Genomic DNA, 20,535 nt, shown 5'->3' on the forward strand with positions numbered 1-20,535 from the left:
CCCAAGGGGGAAGGGTCAGGCCTGCACCATGGCCTTCAGCACCTCCCTGTGGCCCCCGGTTTAGACCTCCATAAAGAGTGAAGAAAACAGAAGAAATGGCAGATACTCCAGGGCAGAGATGTCCAGGGCCTGGTTGCTCAACATACTCTGCATGGGAAGACACTGGAGTGAGGGTGGCGTCCCAGTGCTCATCTTGGTGGATGAGATGTGTGTTAAGTGTTCAGGGCTCTCTGATTCCCAGCAGTACCAGGCACTGACTGCAGGCTCCAGGTCTCTACTGCTGTTTGCAGATTCCTGATCAGAGAGCAACTTCTGATGGGACTAGTGACCCACATCCAGCACACCTAGACAGGGTGTCATTCTCAGATTAATTCGTACTGTACTTCCAATACAAAATGATAGGATTAGGGGCTCCAACCACACTGCCCCGCTTCTCTTTGAAATTCAAAATACAATGCAAAAAAAGACTGTCTGCTCTTATACCTTAAACTTTTCAGAATTTCCACAGACTTTCCACTACCCTGACCCTGGGAAAAAAAACCAAAAAAGTAATTAGCCCAAATTTATAGCATCTCCAAGACTTTAGGAACTTCCAACACTTCTGTCTTTCCCTTCCTCCCTCTCTCCCTCTTTCCCTCTCTCTCTGTTTCTTTTTTCCTTCTTTCTTTCTTTTGCTGTACCTGTGTATATAGGAAGTGAGTATTTCTTATAGAATATCAGTTGAAGTATTGCCTGCATTTTCATGTCATTTTCATCAAGCCTCAACAATTGCTACATAAACTATGGCAGAATCTCAACCTAAAATGTGTGGGACCTGAGAAAATAATTCTCTTGCTCTCATGGGAAATCCTTTTGTACTTGATAATAATCCCCACCCCCCAACAAACACGTTTTCTTCAACATTTGATCTAGGTATTCCTGTCTTTGGAATTGTGTCATTGTTGGGTTTTTAATTTTCAGCCAGCCCTGGGGATGGAACTCAGGGTTTGGGTGCTGTACATGATCTTTTGTGGGCAATGACCATCAAATCCCATCAGAAGATGCTCTCTCATTGGTTGAGATGGGCTAGTGAGGGTGGGAATTGAGGGTAAAAGAGGCCCAGGGATCAGAGAACGAAAGCAGAGTCCTGGAGCCTGCAGTCATTTCCTGGCTCTGCTGGGATTCAGAGAGCCCTGCACACCTGATCCACATCTCACCCACCAAGATGAGCAACAGGACTCCACTCTCACTCCAGCATCTCGCCATGCAGAGTCTGATGAGCAACCAGGCCCTGGCCTTCTCTGCCCTGAACAATCTGCTGGTGCTTCTGTTTCCTTCACTCTTAAGGGAGGTCTACACTGAGGGCCATATGGAGGTGCTGAAGGCCATGGTGCAGACCTGGCCCTTCCCCTACCTCCCCCTGGGGGACCTGGAAGAGTTACCCGACCTGGAAACCATCAAGGCTGTCCTGGATGGGATGGATTGGCTAATTGCTAAGAAGGAGTGCCCCAGTCCGTGGAAACAACAAGTGCTTGGTCTGCAGAAGGAGCACCCAGACATCTGGACATGGGGATACAGGTTCATGGCCCAAATCTCCTAAGCAGACATCCTGACTGAGAAGAAAACACTGAGTTGCTGTTCTGGGATGACTGAAGAACAACCCTTGATCATAGCCATGGACTTGACCATCAAATATGGTCCCCGTGATTCTGTCCAAGCATACCTGCTCCAATGGGCTAGAGAGAGGAAAGAACGATTCCATCTGTGCTTGAAGAAGATGAAGGTTCAGTCTGAATCCATCTCTGAAATCCACAAGGCTCTACTGGTGGTGAAGTTGGATTCCATTCAGGAACTGGAGTTGAGTGAATTCTGTAGTCTAGTAACCATGAAAAAAATGGCACCTTACCTAGGCCAGATGAAGAATCTTCACATCCTCAAATTCTCCATGATGGGTGGATGTTTCTATAAATCCAGCTCCAAATGGAAGGCATATCTGGGCCACTGAAGCATCTACAGGAGCTTCATGTGCAAGATGACATCTTCTTTCATGAAAACTACCCCCATCCTCAGGTGCTTGCCCCCTTTGACGACCTTGTCTCTGAGTCATTGTTCAATGACAGAATCCAAACTTTGGTTGCTCTCCTATTGCCCCTACAGCAGGGAGCTCAAGCACCTGCATCTGAGGCACTTGTTCATGGATGTCTTCAGTCCTGAGCCCCTGCGAGCCCTGCTGGAGCATGTAGCCGGCACCCTGTAGACCCTGGCCCTGGAGTGTTGTATCACTGATTTGGAGCTCTCCTTCATTCTGTCCACCCTGACCCAGTGTTCTAAGCTCAGCTTCTTCAGATTTTATGGAAACTGCATTTCCATGGCTGCCCTGCAGAACGTCCTGAGCCACATGGCCTGGGCCATTTGAGGCAAGGACTGTATCCTGCCCCTTTGGAGAGCTACCACACTCAAAGGTGGTGGCAGAGAACCATCGACCCTGAGAGATTTGCTCAGATTTTGGCAGGCTTGATGCAGTCATTGAGAGATATGGGGACAAAACAGAAGGTCCATATCCATATGCATTTCAATCATTTAAGGAACAAGTGTCAATTCTACAGCCCGGAGCCTGATGATTTCTGGGTAGTTACAAAGTAGGATCTTCCTAGCCTTTCTGCTCTGCCTGTGTAGTTTGATTTGTTTCTTCAGAAAGCTCTTCTCAGCATCAGTAATGAAACCATGGACAGAAGTACATTCTACAGGGGACCTAAACTCCAAAGTTCAGTGTGAGTGTAAGAAGTAGGAAGACTGTTGGTAAGCCTTTCTGTTTAATCATAGCTCTGCAGCCCCAGGAGTTTCTGAATGCTTTGACAGTACATGTGTCCTGCGTGCACACCATTAGGAATATAAACTGAATTTAGCCTGGAAAGAACTGAAACATGATTTTGTTTCTCTTAAGGGTTGTAAGCAAACCTCAAAGTTGTGGGACAATCCCTTACTATCTATAATTTACTGTATCAACCCATCAAAATAAAAAGAGATGAGAAGCATGTGTATAATGATATCATTTTTCAGTACAACGTACCAAAAACAGGAAGGAAGAAAGGCAGCAGGAAGGAATGTAAGAAGAGATGGAGGAAGGAAAGTAGGGATGGAGGCAAGTAGGAGGTAGGGAGGGAAGGAAGGAAGGAAGGAAGGGAGGAAGGAAGGAAGGAAGGAAGAAGGAAGGAAGGAAAAAGGGAAGAAGAGAGTGAAACAAATATAGAAACAGAATGTGTAACTGCTATAAGGTTGGGCTTGGGGGCACTTGGAACCTTTGCAGGCTCAGAGCAGTGGAACATCTGTGGGAATATCTGAAGGGATTAAGGTATAAGAGTAAGAAGTCTTTTTTGGTGTAGTGTGTTTTATCTTCCAAAGACAACCTAGGCTGTGTGAGTCACACCTTCAATCCTATCACTTTTGATTCAAACCAGTGCTTGAAATAATCTCTAGTGCCACACCCAACTCAGGTGTTAATTGGCTCAGAAATCCCATCAGAAGCAGCTATCTCATATCCAATTGTGAGGGCAGGGCCTTGGGTATACGGATTCACAGGGACCAGAAAACCACATTCAGAGTCCTGAAGCCTGCATACAGTGCCGGGCCATGCTGGGAATCAGAGTCCTGAACACCTGATCCACATCTCATCCACCAAGATGAGCACTGGGATGCCACCCTCGCTCCAGTGTCTTGCCATGCAGAGTCTGCTGAGCAACCAGGCTCTGGCCATCTCTGCCCTGGAGGATGTGCCAGTGCTGCTGTAACCTTCACTCTTCATCTAGGTGTATGCCCAGGGCCACAGAGAGGTGCTGAAGCCATGGTCCAGGCCTGGTCCTTCCCCTGACTACTCCTAGTGGACCTTGCACACTCACCAGACCTAGAAATCATTAAGGCTGTCCTGGAAAGGCTCTATCAGCTACTTGCCAAGAAGAAGCTTCCCAGTCAGTCAGAATTGCAATATCTCAGTCTGCAGAATGAACACCCAATCATCTGGGAATGGGGGGACCCCTCCAAGCCCAAATCTCTTATCCAGACTTCCTGACTTACAAGCCAACAGCAATACGCTGTTCAGGGATGACAGAAGAGCAACCATAGATGTTAATCCTGGACCTGACCATCAAAGATGGTGCCCAGGATGACTGCCAAGCCATCCTGCTCCAGTGGGCCAGGGAGAGGAAAGAACAAGTCTAGCTGTGCTCAAGGAAGCTGCAAATTATGTCTGGTTCCATCTCTGAAATTCAGAAGTCACTGCTTGTGGTGAAGCTGGATTCCATCCAGCAACTGGTGGTGAACAAATTCTGGTGTGGAGAAACCATGAAAATATTTGCACCTTACCGGGACAGATGGAGAACCTTCACATCCTCAAATTCTCCAAGATGTCGCTGATTACTACCATTCTGGTCCCATGAAATTCTAGCATTATCGCCAATTGGACGCACACCTAGGGCAGTTGCAGCATGTCCAGAAGCTTCATGTGGAGGATGTCATCTTGTTTGATGGAAATCTGTCCACCATCCTCAGGAGTTTAAAGCCACTGAAGACTTTGTCTCGGAGTTCCTGTGCAATGACAGAAACTGACCTCAGGCTTCTGTCCTGGTGTCACTGCACCAGGCAGCTCCAGCACCACTTCAATCCTGAGACACTGCATCTCCACTGCTGCAAGTGGCTTCCATTCTGGAAATCCTGGCTCTAGAGGACTGTACCTTCACTGATGCCCACCTCTTGACCATCCTACCTGCTCTGAGAGAGTGCTCCCAGCTCAGCTTCATCAGTTTCTGGGCAAACTTCATCTCCATGGCTGACTTGAAAAATCTCATGAGCCTCATGGCCAGGCTGGGTCATTTGAGACAAAGGCTCTATGCTCTCCCTCTGGAGAGCTACCATCCTCAAGCCAGGGGCCTAAGGAATGTTGATTTTGAGATATTTTCTCAAGTTTGGGATGGCTTGGCAAAGGCATTAAGACACAAGAAAAAAATATTGACCCACAAAGTCCAGATCTGTACAAAATTCTCTCATCACCACAAAAAATGCCAATTCTGAATATGGTACATATACACAGTGGAATTCTATGTCTCTATCAGGAAGAATGACATTGCCCCATTTGTAAGGAAATGGAAGGACTTGGAAAAAATTATACTAAGTGAAGTGAGCCAGACCCAAAGAAACATGGACTCTATAGTTTCCCTCATAGGGAATAATTAGCACAGGTTTAGGCTAGTCACAGCAGAGGATCATAAGAGCTGAATATATATGCCCTTATAAACATATAAGATGATGTTAAGTGAAATAAACTCCATGTTATTGAAACAAGTGTTTTATCACTTTTGTAATTATTTTCAATATGCCATGTGATACTGTAAGGGTTTTTTTGTTCCTCTTGTATTCCCTTCCTGTGGTTGTACCCCTGCTATCACTGTATCTCATCTGAGTACTCTGGATACTGTATATACATGTATTAGAACTAGTGAAGGGAATATCAAAATCAAGAGACAAAGGATAAAATGACAAGCCATTCCAAAAGCAATACATAAAAAACCATTTGGTATAAACCAACTGTACAACTCCCCATGATGGGGGTAGGAAATGGTGGAGGGGGGAGGCAGGGGAAAATGAAGGAGGAGGTAACAAGCTGAACAAGAAATGTACTCACTGCCTTACATATGAAACTGTAACCCCACTTTGACAATAAAGGGGTGAAAAAAGAAAGAAGATCAGTTTTAAAATTTTAAAAATGCCAATTCTATAGCCTGGCATCCAATGGTTTCTGGGTGGTGACAGAGGAGGATTCTCCTGAACTTTCTGCTCTGTGTATGTAGTCAAGAACCTTTCTCCTGGAATCTCTTCTCAGCATCAGTAATAAAATCCGGGACAGAAGTGCATTCTCCAGGGACCTAAACTCCAAAGTTCAGTCCAGCTGCAAGGGATAGCATGTTTGGTCTTTAGCTTTTCAATCCTAGCTCTGGAGCCCTAGGAGTTTCTGTGTGCTAGTAGGGTACATGTATCCTGTGAACACCCATGAGGAATCTGGAGTGAATTCAGCCTGGAAAGAACTGGAACACAATCATCTTTTTCTGAATGGTTGTAAGCAAACTTCTAAGTTGTGGGACAGCCACTTACTGTCTATAATTTACTGTATCAATCAATCAAAAAATAAAAATAATCATAAAGCATGCATACAAAGGTATCATTTTAGGCACCAAAGAATAAGAGTATTGTGAATACAGAGGTTGTGTTTAGATTTTCAGTGTCCATTTGTTCAGAGATGTTAGGGTGCATGGGTCTTCATTTGACAAGCATTGGAGCCCAAAGCAGAGACACCCTAAGAGCAGAACTGTCCAGCTCTCGGAATGGTTGTCTCTGTCTCATGGCTCTGGCCTTTCCTGGGACTCCATCTGTTTGTTGACCCCTGACCACAGATCAATGGGAGGGTACTTTCTCCTTGCTTTGTCACACTTGTGTGTTGTATGAGTGTGGGTGTATGTGTGTGAGTACAGGGGCCCATGCACTTATGTATGATCCTGGGCATAAAAACAGATCATATGCAATATCCCTAATTTTTTTTTTTTGTTCCAGACTCAAGGCTAGCGGTCCACAACCAGCTTGTTGCTGGTTCATTGGACATAAAAGTCTTATGGGCTTTCTTGCCTGGGCTGGCTTTGAACCACAACTTCAGATCTCAGCCTCCTGAGTATCTGGAATGACAGGTGTGAAATCACCAGTTCTTGGTATCCTGGTTACACTTTTAAGCTCATCTATTTGATTCTTTGTATGTTGTGTTAACCTTTTTTTTTTTAATAACACTGATTTGAGCTATAGGTTTTATGCTTTCTAATGAGGCATGTGTTTGGCCACTCGAGCCCTGTTTGCTCCAGTTGTTTTTGAAACAGGAACAGGTTTTGTACAGATAGAAGAATTTTAGCCTCCAATTTGCAAGTCCAACTAAGGCCCAGATGAGAGGCATGTGTCACCAGACCCAGATTTTTCTTTTGAGTCAGGTAGGCGTGGTCACATGACTTTTTTTTTTTTTTAACCAAGGCTGACCAGGTATAATAGTTTTCTCAATCTTAGCCACTTTTGTGGCTGGGATGACAAGCATACACCACCATATAAAATTGTTGATATGGGGTCTCCTCATGGAATTCTTACTCAGGCTGGCCTTGAACTGCTTCTCACCAACCTCTGTTTCCTAAGTGGAATACATGGGTGAGCCATTGGAACCTGGATTTATATGACTCTTGATGACAAGTTTTTCCTGATATCATGTCAATGCCACCAGAAATTTTATTTATGATTTGATAACATAATACTTCCTTTGTAGAAAAAAGATCTTGACTTTAATAAAGGCTATAAGAAGGTACTGAATAGCTCTGTGTTCTGTGCAATCCCCACATAGGAAATAACTATAATGTATATTAAAATCAAGCAAATAATCACTGACTATCCTTTAGTAGAAATTCTAATTAAAGGACAGCAATTGGGCCTGAGTTCAAATCCCAGTACTGGCCACACACACACACACACACACACACACACACACACACACACACACACATGGAGGGGTGGAGGGAAGGAGAGAGAGAGAAAAAGAATGCTTCCAAGCCATGGCTTTTACTCGTCTTTATTTATAAGCTGAAATGCAGCTCTAAGACCAGCACTTGGGTTCATAGCTCCTCAAGCTGATCACAAAACTTGAATGCAATTGCTTTTGCCTAAATACAAATGAATTCTGTTAGTGCTCAGCACAGAAGGTGATCTTCACTTAACTGGTTAAGAACAGCTTTTAAGGCAGGTACAGGTGAAGACAGCAAAAGACTTGGAGGGAAAAGGCTGCTAATAATCCCTGGGCAAGAATTCTGTAAGACGGTGTGTATCTATTAAAATACACTGAAGCTGTGTGTGATAACTCAGACCTGTATTCCTAGCTTGAAATCTAACGATCACAGTTGAAAAGCCAACATAAGCAAGAAAGTCCATGAGATACTTGTCTTCAGTGAACCAGCAAAATAGTAGAAGTGGAGCTGTGGCTCAAGTAGTAGATGGCCAATCTTGAGCAAAAAAGCTCAGAGACAGCCCCCAGGCCATGAGTTCAGTCCCCAATACTAGCACCAAAAAACATAAACTGTGAGGAATTAATGAAAATGCATCAAGGTGACTGGAAATAGTGAGAAAGTTACGAATGTGTAGTTCCTTGCATTTTATACACATGCCATAAACACATTTTGAATTATTATGGCTGTCCTTAAGCAACTATTTTTATTTATCATCTTCCTATGGTCCCAGGAGGTGGAGGAATCAAGAAATTTATTAAATTCACTAGGGAAAAGCAGCATATCAGTTGAATACCAGAAAATTTCAAGATGGAATGTAATGACTCACAACTATAACCTTAGCTACTCAGGACACTGGGATTTGAGGATTGAGATTAAAAGCCAGCCTGAGGGGAATAGTTCATGAGACTCTTATTTCCAATTAACCACCAAAAGCCAGAAGTAGAGCTGTGGATCAAGTGGTAGAGCACCAAACTTTAGTAGAAAAAGCTAAGGGCCAGCACCAAGGCCCTGAGTTCAATATTTTGAAAACAGATAATTGGGTGAAAATGGCCAAAAAATGACATAAAATGGCCCAGTTCTCTGAGACCATTGAGGTCTCTGCATGGAATTCTGACAAGTGGAAGCATATAGTTGTTTTTCATCTTGATTAAGGCTTAGGATACAGAAGAATGACACGATTACCACATGGTTCAAAGACAGGTGCATCATGAAAATAACTTGATCAATATTAGAAAGTTTAAGAAAAAAATTACCAGTTTGAAGGTGAAAGTTCAGAATGGAATTGTGTCTCAATTTTGCCATTGATTGATGTCGGGAGCCGAGCTAGCAGCTAAGCTCATCCTGACCTCTGGCTGTGCCGATGTCGCCAAGATGTCGGGAGCCAAACCTGCACCTAGGTTCATTATCACCTCTGGCTGTGCTGTTACCGCCAGGATATGCTAAAGGCAAAGTCCACAGCCACTGTCCGGAATTGCTTTGTTACCTTGTGTTTACTGTAATCAAATGTTGTAAACTTCAAAGCCTCTTTGTGTTCTGGAATTTTAACAACCCTATGCTATTCTCTGGTTCCAAAACTGCATATAAGCTGGAAGTTAAGAATAAACTGTTGCTGCAGTCTTGAGGTTCAACCTTATGGCTGCAGACCTCCCGTACCCCATCTTTGTCTCTTGTCTTTTTTCTCTTGCCTTATTTTTCCTTTTCCGTATCCCTGCCACCCCTCAGTCAGGATTCTTGTCCCCCTGCCTGCTGGCCCGGCAGGGATTGATTGCTAGTTTCAGCAGCATGCTTGCTTCCTTCGACAATATGAAATAAGTACATTTGTAGAGGCCTCTGCATATGGAATACCTTCTGAAACCTGCTTGCATCAACCATCAATCCTCTGTGGCTCTAAGGGACATAGGGTGTAAGATTTGACCCTATGGGTATGATACCCTCATATCTTTGGTCATCATCTCATTGGCACAGTACATGACATGGCATTCTCTGATGAAATCCAGTGGCATAATCCCAAATGGCGTTCATGTAAATAGATTTTTGACACAGATATTGGACAAAATATATCAAAGAAAATTTCATCCCATGGGCTTCATTGTCTGTTCTCTTGGAGGAAATCATAGCACCTGCATGATGAAGGAAAATCTGAAAACATGTTTTCCAACTCATGTTTTTTCTCTTGGATAGAAGGCCACAGATGCACAACCCCAGGGAAGATTTTTACACATTCTTTCCTGGGGGATTTGCAAGAGGCTTAGATGAAAGAACATGAGCTACAGTGTAATCTCTGCCAATAAAAAGATACACATAAATACATACAAACATATATGAGTATACATACCAGGCCCAGCAATCTTTATTTCCAGGCAGAATTTCAGCTGGGCAGATGCTTCAAGGATGTGCCCTTTGATCTTCATACTCATTCTTCTCCAGCTTCCCCTTGCTGTCATGTCCTTGGCTGGTACTAGCTGCTATTCTACAATGAAGCACCGAACTCACATGGATGGAGATGTGCTAATTGATGGATTTTTCCCTCTCTACACTTTAGGAGCAGATGTCAGTAACAGTGATGCTTCCAGGAAAGAAGACAATAAGCCGTAAGTAACTTATCCTTTTATTTCCATTTACTGTTTGTTATGTTTTCTGGATTAGCATTGGCTGAGCAGACTTGGGTGTGCACATCAATATCCTCTGTCTTCTCTACACTGACTTCCCATCTCAAGTCTAACAGAAACAGCTAAGTTTCATTATTTTACTTTGCAAGTATTCCTAAATGACTTTCTTCCTGTCAGTAGATGACTCTTGTTTCATTCAGTGTAGCTTCTCCTTTCCACAGCTGTATGTTCTTCACTTTATTCCACCATATCTGTATCTTCTGTATCCCAGATATCATGGTTGATAATGAAGTGATGTTATTACAGACAACCTGAGTCAGTGGCAGGAATTCTGTGCCAAAAAGTTACAGGCACATTACCTTCCCTACTGGACAGTGGTATGAAATTTTTTCTTTTGTGACACACATTTTGAGGAAGTTGATTTAAATTCTTCTTTCAGTCTGGTGGCTCATGGTTGTAATCCTCTCTATACAAAAGGCTGATTGATATCTGAGGATTGAGGGTTGAACCCTGCCTGGACATGAATATCCGTGATAATTTTTATCTGAAATTACCCAGGCAAAATCTGGAAGTGGAGCTTTGGCTCAAGTAACGGAGTGGTAGCATTGTGCAAAAACATTCAAGGAAAGTGGCCAGGCTTTGATTCCAAGCTCCAGGACACTCACACATACCCACACACAAAGTCTCTCTCTGTCTCTCTCTGTCTCCCTCTCTTTCTCTCTGTCTCTTTTACTGTAGGTAAAAATTTACTATATCAATCTAGGCACTGTGTCATTATTTCATGTCAGATATGGTCCATAATCCAACTATTACCTCATTTAAAATAAGTGTAATATTTTAACCTGTTCCCTAGCCAAAAAAAAAAAAAAAAAGCAAGTATTCAGTCTATCAAAGTCATTTTGGGGGGGGGGGTCCGGGGGGCAGTCCTAGGCCATGAACTCAGGGCCTGAGCACTGTCCCTGGCTTCTTTTTTGCTCAAGGCTAGCACTCTGCCACTTGAGCCACAGCGCCACTTCTGGCCATTTTCTGTATATGTGGTGCTGAGGAATCGAACCCAGGGCCTCATGTATATGAGGCAAGCACTCTTGCCACTAGGCCATATTCCCAGCCCCCAAAGTCATGTTTTGAATTAGTCTTCCTAAATTGCTGTGCTCATTATTTAGGTTTATCTTCAAAAACTACCAGTTTGTTTTAGCCTTGGCTTTTGCTATTGAAAGAATCAACAAAAATCCTCATCTTTTACACAACTTGACTCTGGGATTTGATATCTATGATGCTAAATTTGGAGAGTGTCTAGCATTTAAAAATCCCTTCATTTGCCTCTTTGGGAAGTACAGGAGTCCAAACTACTCCTGTATCAGAGAGAGCAAATCGAGAGCAGTGCTGACAGGACCATCAGGATTAACATCTGCCCAGATTGGAACATTGCTAGGCCTCTACAGCTTTCCACAGGTGAGGATGAGAAAGTGGGGGGATATTACATAAACGTTTAATTTAATGCCACTTCAAGTGATAGAATAGAATTAAAGGAGGATACTGTATGAGCCTATTGAATTTTGTGATATCCAAATAAAGAGTTAAAAATAATTGGATATTTTAGTCCCATGTGTAAAGAGTCTAGAAAAATTAGAGCAGACAAAGGGATTCTTTTTCTTAAAGCAAGAAATAGGAAATGATTTTAAAGTGTGGAGATATGATGACCAGTGTGCTGGTAGTTCACACCTGTAATCCCAGTGACTCAAGAAACTTTTAAGTCTAGTTAGCCAGCCAAAAGCAGAAAGTGAATGTTTGGTTCTGTTGGCAGAATGCTAGCCTTGAGGGAAAAAGTCAAGTTAGTGCATGAGACCCTGAGTTCATTGCACTCTACTGGCTAGCTTGCACACACAAACAGACACACACTCATGCAAGATATTATGTTGAATGAAGTCAGGCTCAAAAAGAGAAAGGACATGTGTTCTCTCTATATGAATGTTAGATCTAAAACATGACCATGAAATATGAAATCACCATGGAAAACATACAAAGCCATTTGGGTATATGCATGACTACCTGGCTAGTTTATGGTATACATAGGGATGGAATTCCATGGTGTATTATGTCTGACCAAATAACATACAGTATAAAAATAAATGAACAATGGAAAGCTGAAGCCTATATTAAATGTATGTGAAAAGGAGCAGAGGAATGGGGAGTGGAAGCAGATGGTTGGGAAAATACAACATGACATTCAATGTACAGATGTGAAAATAGACTAAGGTTGGAATGGGTATGGTTGGTATATATAGGAGTTGTACACAGAAATAATGACAAATATCAAAGTCATTGTGAGAGTATATCGATACATTACACAACTATTAGAAAAGTTTTAAAAAATAATGAAAAAAATGGCTTTCCACATAATTTTACTGATTATTTACTTAATATACTTCATGATAGAGATTGTGAGAGATGGTAACATTCTCATCTTTGGGCTGTCCAATTTTCATTCCCTTTAGCTTACAATTGGGCCTTTTAATCATGCCCTGAGCGATCATAACAAGTTTCCTGCTCTCTATCAGATGGCCCAAAAGGACACATCAATGGCCACTGCCATGGTCTCCTTGCTGCTTCACTTCGTTGGAACTGGGTGGGACTGTTCACCTTAGTAGATAAGAATGGTTTGTGGATTCTTCCTGTATTGAAAGAAGAGATGGCCAAGAGCAGAGTTTGTATAGCCTTTGAGCTAGCGATTCCAACCCATTCCTTATCATTCGCACTCAAGATAATGTCAATTTATAACCAGATTAATAAGTCTTCAGCAAATGTTCTCATTATATACGGTGATGATGAATCCCTACTAGATTTAATGAACTGTGTCGAGCAACTATTAATAAAAGGCAAAGTGTGTATATTGAACTCACAGTTGGAGTTACCCATCAGAAAGAAATATTTCCTGCTAGGCTCCTTCCATGTACCTCTCATTTTCTCACATCATCGCCCAGATGTTTCTGGATTCACAGATTTTGTCAAGACAGTTAACCCTTCCCAATACCCAGAAGACTTTTTCCTTGCTAGGCTGTGGTTTCTCACTTTCAATTGCTCAGATTCTGAGTCTGACTGTGTAATGTGGGAGAACTGTCCTCGTGAGGCCTCCTTGGATTGGTTGCCTAGGCATAATTATGACATGACTATGTCTGCAGACAGTTACAAGATATACAACGCTGTGTATGCTGTGGCCCAGGCTCTACATGAGATGATTCTTCATCAAACAGAAGTACAAACAATGGGAAATAGAGAAGGCACAGTGCCTTCCCCTGCACAGGTAACATCTTCACTGTTGGATGGCACACACTGTGAGCAAAGTCATTTCCTAGAGGGGTGTCTCACTGTATGAAATGCAATGTTTCAAGTATGCTTCCAGAATTCAGGAAATTATAGCTGATTAATTATCTGTGATGTGCTCTACACATGTGTTCATACGATATTAAGCAAAAGGAGGTCAATAACAAGAAAGATATATATTCCTTGTTTTTAGAAATTCTTTTCATTTCAGATAACCTCACCATGTTAATGGCTAGTATTTTGAAACCTGTTGACTCATTTTTCCCTTTTAGCTTCTTAAGAAGTAGCAAAGGATGTTTTGCTTAGCAGAATTATCCACATTTTTCATAAGTGATTCAGAATAATTCTACCCTTTGTTTTGAAAATTTAGCAAGCTCAAATGTTACACAATCATAAAATTAATGGCTTTGGAAAACTGCAGGTAGGCAACTTAGAATTTTTTTATTCATAACTATATATAGAATTAGTTTCTCTTAAAAATAAGCCTTCTACCTCTTTTTTGAGTGAGCAAGATTCAGAAATATTATTTTTATCTTCCATAGATTTTGTTCTGGATACTGTATTAGATTTCTGTTGTATTCTTTAATTCTGAATGTGATATTAAATGCAATGTGGAGCCTTTCTTAGTTCAAGTTTTCTGTCTTAGCTTTCGAATACATTTCACCATAAGACAATGAATCTCTTTTAGCTGCACTCTTTCCTGAAGAACATCCAATTTCACAATCTTGCTGGAGACCAAATAATTTTGGATCAGAAGAGGAAACTTGAGGCAGAGTATGACATTGTAAATGTTTGGAATTTTCCAGAAGGTCTTCAACTTGAGGTGAAAGTAGGAATGTATTCTCCATATGCTTTACATGGTCATCAGCTGTCTTTATCTGAAGATATGATTCAGTGGGCCATGGGAACTACAAAGGTTTGTTCGATCTAAGCATAATCATTTAAAAGCAAATAGGTAAGCAAAATTCAACATTAAAATGTTTATCTGACTTGGTGTCAGCAATCTCCTGTAATCCTACTTACTGAGATAGCTGAGATGTGAATATCATGGTTTGGAGTCAGACCTAGTAAGAGAGACTTTAGGACAATTATCTCCTATTAACCAGCAATAATGATGGAAATGGAGCTGTAAATCAAGTCATCAAGCTCATGCCTTAAGCAATTAAGCTCAGATACAATACTCAACCCCTGAGTTCAAGCCTAGGTCTCGCACATGTACACCCAGAAATTTAAGTACTATGCATTACACATTTAATTATTTCCAACTTAACAATTTTATTAAGTGACTCTTTTTAAAAAAAATTATTGTCAAACTGATGTACAGAGAGGTTACAGTTTCATATGTTAGGCATTGGATACGTTTCTTATACTATTTGTTACCTCCTCCCTCATTCCCCCCTCTCTCTCCCCCTTTCCCTCTACCCCATGAGTTGTTCGGTTGATTTACACCAAACACTTTTGCAAGTATTTCTTTTGTAGTCATTTGTCTTTTTACCCGGTGTCTCTCGATTTTGGTATTCCCTTTCACTTTCCTAGTTCTAATACCAGTATACACAGTTTCCAGTGTACTCAGATAGGATATAGTGATAGTGCAGGTACAGCCACAGGAAGGGGATACAAGAGGGTCATCAATAATAGAAGCTAAGGTTTCACATCACATGTTGAAAGTAATTACAACAGTGATATAACAGTCGTTTCCATAACATGGAGTTCATTTCACTTAGCATCATCTTATGTGTTCATAAGGGTATAGCTATTGGGCTCTTGTGATCCTCTGCTGTGACTTGTGTAAACCTGTGCTAATTATTCCCTATGAGGGAGACCATAGAGTCCATATTTCATTGGGTCTGGCTCAATTCACTTAGTATAATTTTTCCAAGTTCTTCCATTTCCTTATGAATGGGGCAATGCCATTCTTTCTGATAGAGGCATAAAATTCCATTGTGTATATGTACCACATTTCCTGATCCATTCGTCTACTGAGAGGCATCTGGGTTGGTTCCATATTGTAGCTATGACAAATTGTGCTGCGATGAACATTGTTGTGCTGGTGGGTTTAGTGTGTTCTTGTTTGTGGTCTTTTGGGTAGATGCCCAAAAGTGGAGCTGCTGGGTCATAGGGGAGCTCCATGTTTAGCCTTGTGAGGAATCTCCATACTGCTTTCCAGAGGTACTAAGAAACTGAACCCAGGGCTTCATGCATGCTAAACAAGCACTCTACCGATAAGCCACATTCCCAGCTCTTTTTTGTTATTTCTTAAGCACAGGCCTAAAAGTGGGGGGGGGGTCCTTAATCTGACCCTCTATCTGGAGTCTTCCTCCCTCCCCTTTCCAAAGACTCGTTCCTTTGAGAGTGCCTAATCTTCCTTTTCTATCTAAAGTTGAAACACCTAAGCCTCTTCTGTTTTTTCTCTACACCAATTCTGCAGGGCAAAGAACATAGCTCCCAAGATGAACAGAAAGCCCACAGATTGGGAAAATATCTTTACCAGCCATACAACGGACAAAGGCCTCATATCTAAAATATATGCAGAACTAAAAAAATTACATTCCTCCAAAACAAAACCACAAAGAACCAATAGCCCTCTCAACAAGTGGGCTAAAGTTTTAAAGAGAGACTTCTCTGATGAGGAAATGAGAATGGCCAAGAGACATATGAAAAATTGCTCTACATCACTGGTTATAAAAGAAATGCAAATCAAAACAACATTGAGATTCCATCTCACCCCAGTAAGAATGTCTTATATCAAGAAAACCAACAGTAAGAAATGTTGGAGGGGATGTGGCCAAAAGGGAACCCTACTTCATTGTTGGTGGGAATGTAAACTGGTTAAGTGACTCTTGAATACAAAAGGAACATAATAATTTAACAAGGATAGGAGCTGGTTCTCATATCTGTCATCCTAGCTATTCCTGCCACTAATGTTCTAGGACCTAAGATTACAGGTCAGGGTAAATCTCAAAAAGGAATTAAGGTTTGTGGACTCTTATCTCAATTAGCCACCAAAATCTGGAAGTCGAACTGTGGCTTGAGTGGTAGAGTGCTAATCTTGAGTAAAAAGAGCTCAAGAGCAGTACCCTGTCCTTGATAGAAAGTCCTAGGATCAGCACAAAAAAAAAAATAAGTGTGTTTCAAAATGTTATTTAGAATGTCTTAAAAAATTACATTTACCTGGTTTCTAACATCGTGACAAAAATACCTGAGGAATCACTTTATGTAGTTGAAAGTTAATTTTGTTCCCTTCTGTGGAGGTTTCATTAGTTGGCTACTTAGGCTTCTCTGGTTAGAGGTATCATTGAAGGTGCCTATGTGAAAAGAAGATTCTTATCTCCTTCTTACTGGAAAAGAAAGAGGGAGATGTTAGGAAAAAATCTGAAGTTATTGACAAATATCTGATTTCCCTCAGACTCCTAACTCTGTCTGTAGTGAGAGCTGTCATTCTGGATATAGGAAATCTCCTCAGGAGGGGGAGGCTGTCTGTTGCTTTCACTGTACCCCTTGCCCAGAGAATGAGATGTCTAATGGTACAGGTAAGCCCATGACTTCTGAAAGAAATTCTTTATCTCTCTATAGATATCCTGAATCCAACAAGTCACTGCAAAAGTTGTGTATTAGGATTACATAGCCCATATTCCTTCACTCTGTTAATTTAATTGTGACAACTGATGGCATTGCTAGTTAAAATACCACAGGTCACAACTTTGAATAAATTGTTTTATTAATATTTTCTATTCTACTGCTCATTAATATTTTCTATTCTATTGCAGAGGAACTTATCTCCAAGAAATCCCTCATGTCACTAATCATTAACTTTAAAACCCTAACAAAATATTAAGCACATCATATTCAGAAGAGTGTTCACCTTAAGAGATAAATTTTGTCCACACAGGAAACAGTGATTTTGTACACCTTTATTTTGTAGTGCAGAGAACTGTTTCTGCAACAGAGAAAGTGTTCAGAAAGAATCAGTTTAACAAGTGAGACTGAGTGTGGCTTTAGAGAATCAAAAAGTGTTTGCTCTGTTCATATTGTTTCACAGGTAATTGGAGTGCAGCTATGTGCCACAGGGATTAAGAATGTCATAAAAGACATGTAGGAAAATGTATGTGTGTCCTTCTGAACTTTCAATAGGATAACAGAAATGGGCACAGTGCTAACTGCTAAAAAGAGTGACAAAAAGTGTAAAAAAAAGGTTGTTAGTATTTTAGCCTGACAAAATTGGCACATTATGGATACATGTGGTAACCATGGAATGAAAATACAATATTAAAAAAATCGCCTATATAAAGAAGAATATGGAAAGCAAGAAGGTTCTAATGTAGAAAAGAAAAAAGTACACTTATGATAGGAAATGTTGACATGTTAGGAATAAATCTAAGTTAAAAATTTCCTAATTTATTTGAAAAAACTGAGTGGACCTCAACAAGAACTAATAATATGTCACACTTCTAAACAGATATGGAGCAGTGTGTGAAGTGTCCAGATCATCAGTATGCCAACACAGAGAGAAACCAGTGCCTTCTAAGAGCTGCAAGTTTCCTGCATTATGGAGAGCCCTTGGGGATGGCCTTGGTCTGCATGACTCTTGGTTTATCTACACTCACAGCAGTTGTCCTTGGGGTGTTTGTGAAATATCACAACACCCCCATTATCAAGGCTAACAACCAGGCTCTCAGCTACATCCTGCTCATCTCCCTCATCTTCTGTTTCCTCTGTCCCTTGCTCTTTATTGGCTGTCCCAAGACAGTCACCTGCATTCTACAGCAAACCACATTTGGAATTGTATTCACTGTAGCTGTTTCTGCTGTATTGGCCAAAACTGTAACTGTGGTTCTGGCCTTCAAGGTCACTTCTCCAGGTAGAAGGATGAGGTGGCTGCTGGTGTCAAGGGCTCCTAACTTCATCATTCCCATCTGCACTCTGATCCAGGTGACTCTCTGTGGACTCTGGCTGGGAACCTCTCCTCCCTTCATAGACACAGACACACACTCTGAACATGGCCTCATCATCATCCTGTGTAACAAGGGCTCTCTCATTGCTTTCTACTGTGTCTTGGGATTCCTGGGCTCCCTGGCCTTGGCCAGCTTCACTGTGGCTTTCCTGGCCAGGAACCTGCCTGACACCTTCAATGAAGCCAAGTTCCTGACCTTCAGCATGCTGTTGTTCTGTAGTGTGTGGCTCACCTTCCTTCCTGTCTACCACAGCGCTAAGGGGAAGTTCATGGTGGCTGTGGAGGTCTTCTCCATCTTGGCCTCCAGTTCAGGGCTCCTCGGCTGCATCTTTGCCCCCAAGTGCTACATCATCTTTTTAGGGCCAGACAGAAAATGTCTGCATGCCTTCAGGGATAAAAGACATAGAAGTAGAAATAAGCATTGTTAAGACTAAACTCATATATCTGATTACTACATACAATTTTGGAACTAAATCTATAATAATTTTCCAGTCTTACATTTGTATATATTATGGAAGTTTTACTTCAATGAATAAGGGTCTATTGCTTACATCTTTTCTTGTATATTTTTATTTCTTTTATTTAACATGTATTTACTCTTTGTTCCCTTTTCTTAGTGTCTTTTCAGCTAAGTCCTAGGAGAAGGGATAGGTGTACACATAATGATACATGACACTGGTAAATTCTATTCTTGTGCTACATCCATCCCAGCAGGGTGTTCAGGCACCAAGAAGGAGAGCACCATGACTGTTCCAAGATAGCCTCAAGAAATAACTTAGTGGAGTGAAGAGGCCCTTCCTCTCACAGGATAAAATCCTGGGTAATTATTCTTGAGAATAGTTTTACTGTGACTGAATTGAGGAAAAAAAGGTAGAAAGAAGAGCAGAGAGCAAAAAAGATGTGGAAGGGGAATAAAAAGAGGAGAGAGTGAAGGAGGAAAATGGGACAGACAGTCAGAGAAGTCACAGAGAGAGAAATGGGACTCAATGTATTGTTACTGTGGGTACACACAGAAGGCAGATTATTGATCAAAAATATTTAGAAATTTTGTTTTTACTAGTAAGATGTTATTTCTTTTGGTTTTTTTTTGCATTTTTTATTGTTATTGTAAATGTGATGTATAGAGGATTTACAGTTACAAAAATCATAGAAAGAGTACATTTCTTTTTGGACAATATTACCCCATGTATCTCTCTGTCCCACTTTTTTCCTTCCCATCCCCACCCATAATTTTTATCCTTCCTTTTCAATATGGTGTCCAGTGAGTAGCACTGCTTTATTTGTTTACCCTTTGTCCCTCCAATTCTGTGCCCTACTTACACTCCTGAAGACAATAAATGAACAAACAAGACCAAAGCGAAAGAAAACATAAACAGCAACCAAGAAAACAAAACGTTGTTTCCATTTACTTGAGTTCATTTCAGTAAATAGCATTTTATATGATAGGATGCACAGAGCTATTGTGCCTTTGTTTTCCTCTCCTAAGAATATCTTCCATTGGTCTCACTCTGTGTGAATGCCTAGGACAAACGGTACAGGACTCTTCCTTTAAATTTTTAGCGTCAATCTTGAAGCTTGATCTCAGGGCCTGTTCACTGTCTCTGAGTTTTTTTTTAATTATTATTATTTGCTCATGGCTAGTCCTCTACTACTTGAGCCAAAAATCCACTTCAGACTTCTTGGTGGTTAACTGGAGATAAGAGTCTGCCCATTCTGGCTTTGAACTAAAATCTTCAGATCTCAGTCTCCTCAGGAGATCATGAACCACTGGGTGCCTAGCTATTTCTTCCTATTTTTATCCATGCCCTGGAAGATGTTGTGCTTTATCAAAGTGCTGCTAAATATGATAGATCAGCCATACCTTTTAATGTAGTCCCAGTAGAATATCACACTCTTTTTGGCTAGGTGACAGAGAGCAGTCCATTGTCTGCATTTTCAATAGCACAGTTTTTATTTTGTTAAATTTTATGAGTATTTTATGCCAATATTTTATAAGTTTGAACAAAGCTTTTCCATGTTTGTGGAAATACAATATTTCTTTAATCAATGGATAGAATACTCTTCTTTTATTCCCTAAGAAATTAATGACTCAAACAAAAAA

The 20,535-nt window shown here is 41.1% G+C and overlaps 1 pseudogene; it reads left to right on the plus strand.

The window, feature by feature from the left end:
* Positions 1 to 4,218: 4,218 nt before the first annotated feature.
* On the plus strand, positions 4,219 to 18,862 carry LOC125366988 (annotated as a pseudogene).
* The last annotated feature ends 1,673 nt before the right edge of the window (positions 18,863 to 20,535 follow it).

The sequence above is a fragment of the Perognathus longimembris genome, chromosome 18, assembly GCF_023159225.1.
Source record: "Perognathus longimembris pacificus isolate PPM17 chromosome 18, ASM2315922v1, whole genome shotgun sequence".
Lineage (NCBI taxonomy): Eukaryota > Metazoa > Chordata > Mammalia > Rodentia > Heteromyidae > Perognathus > Perognathus longimembris.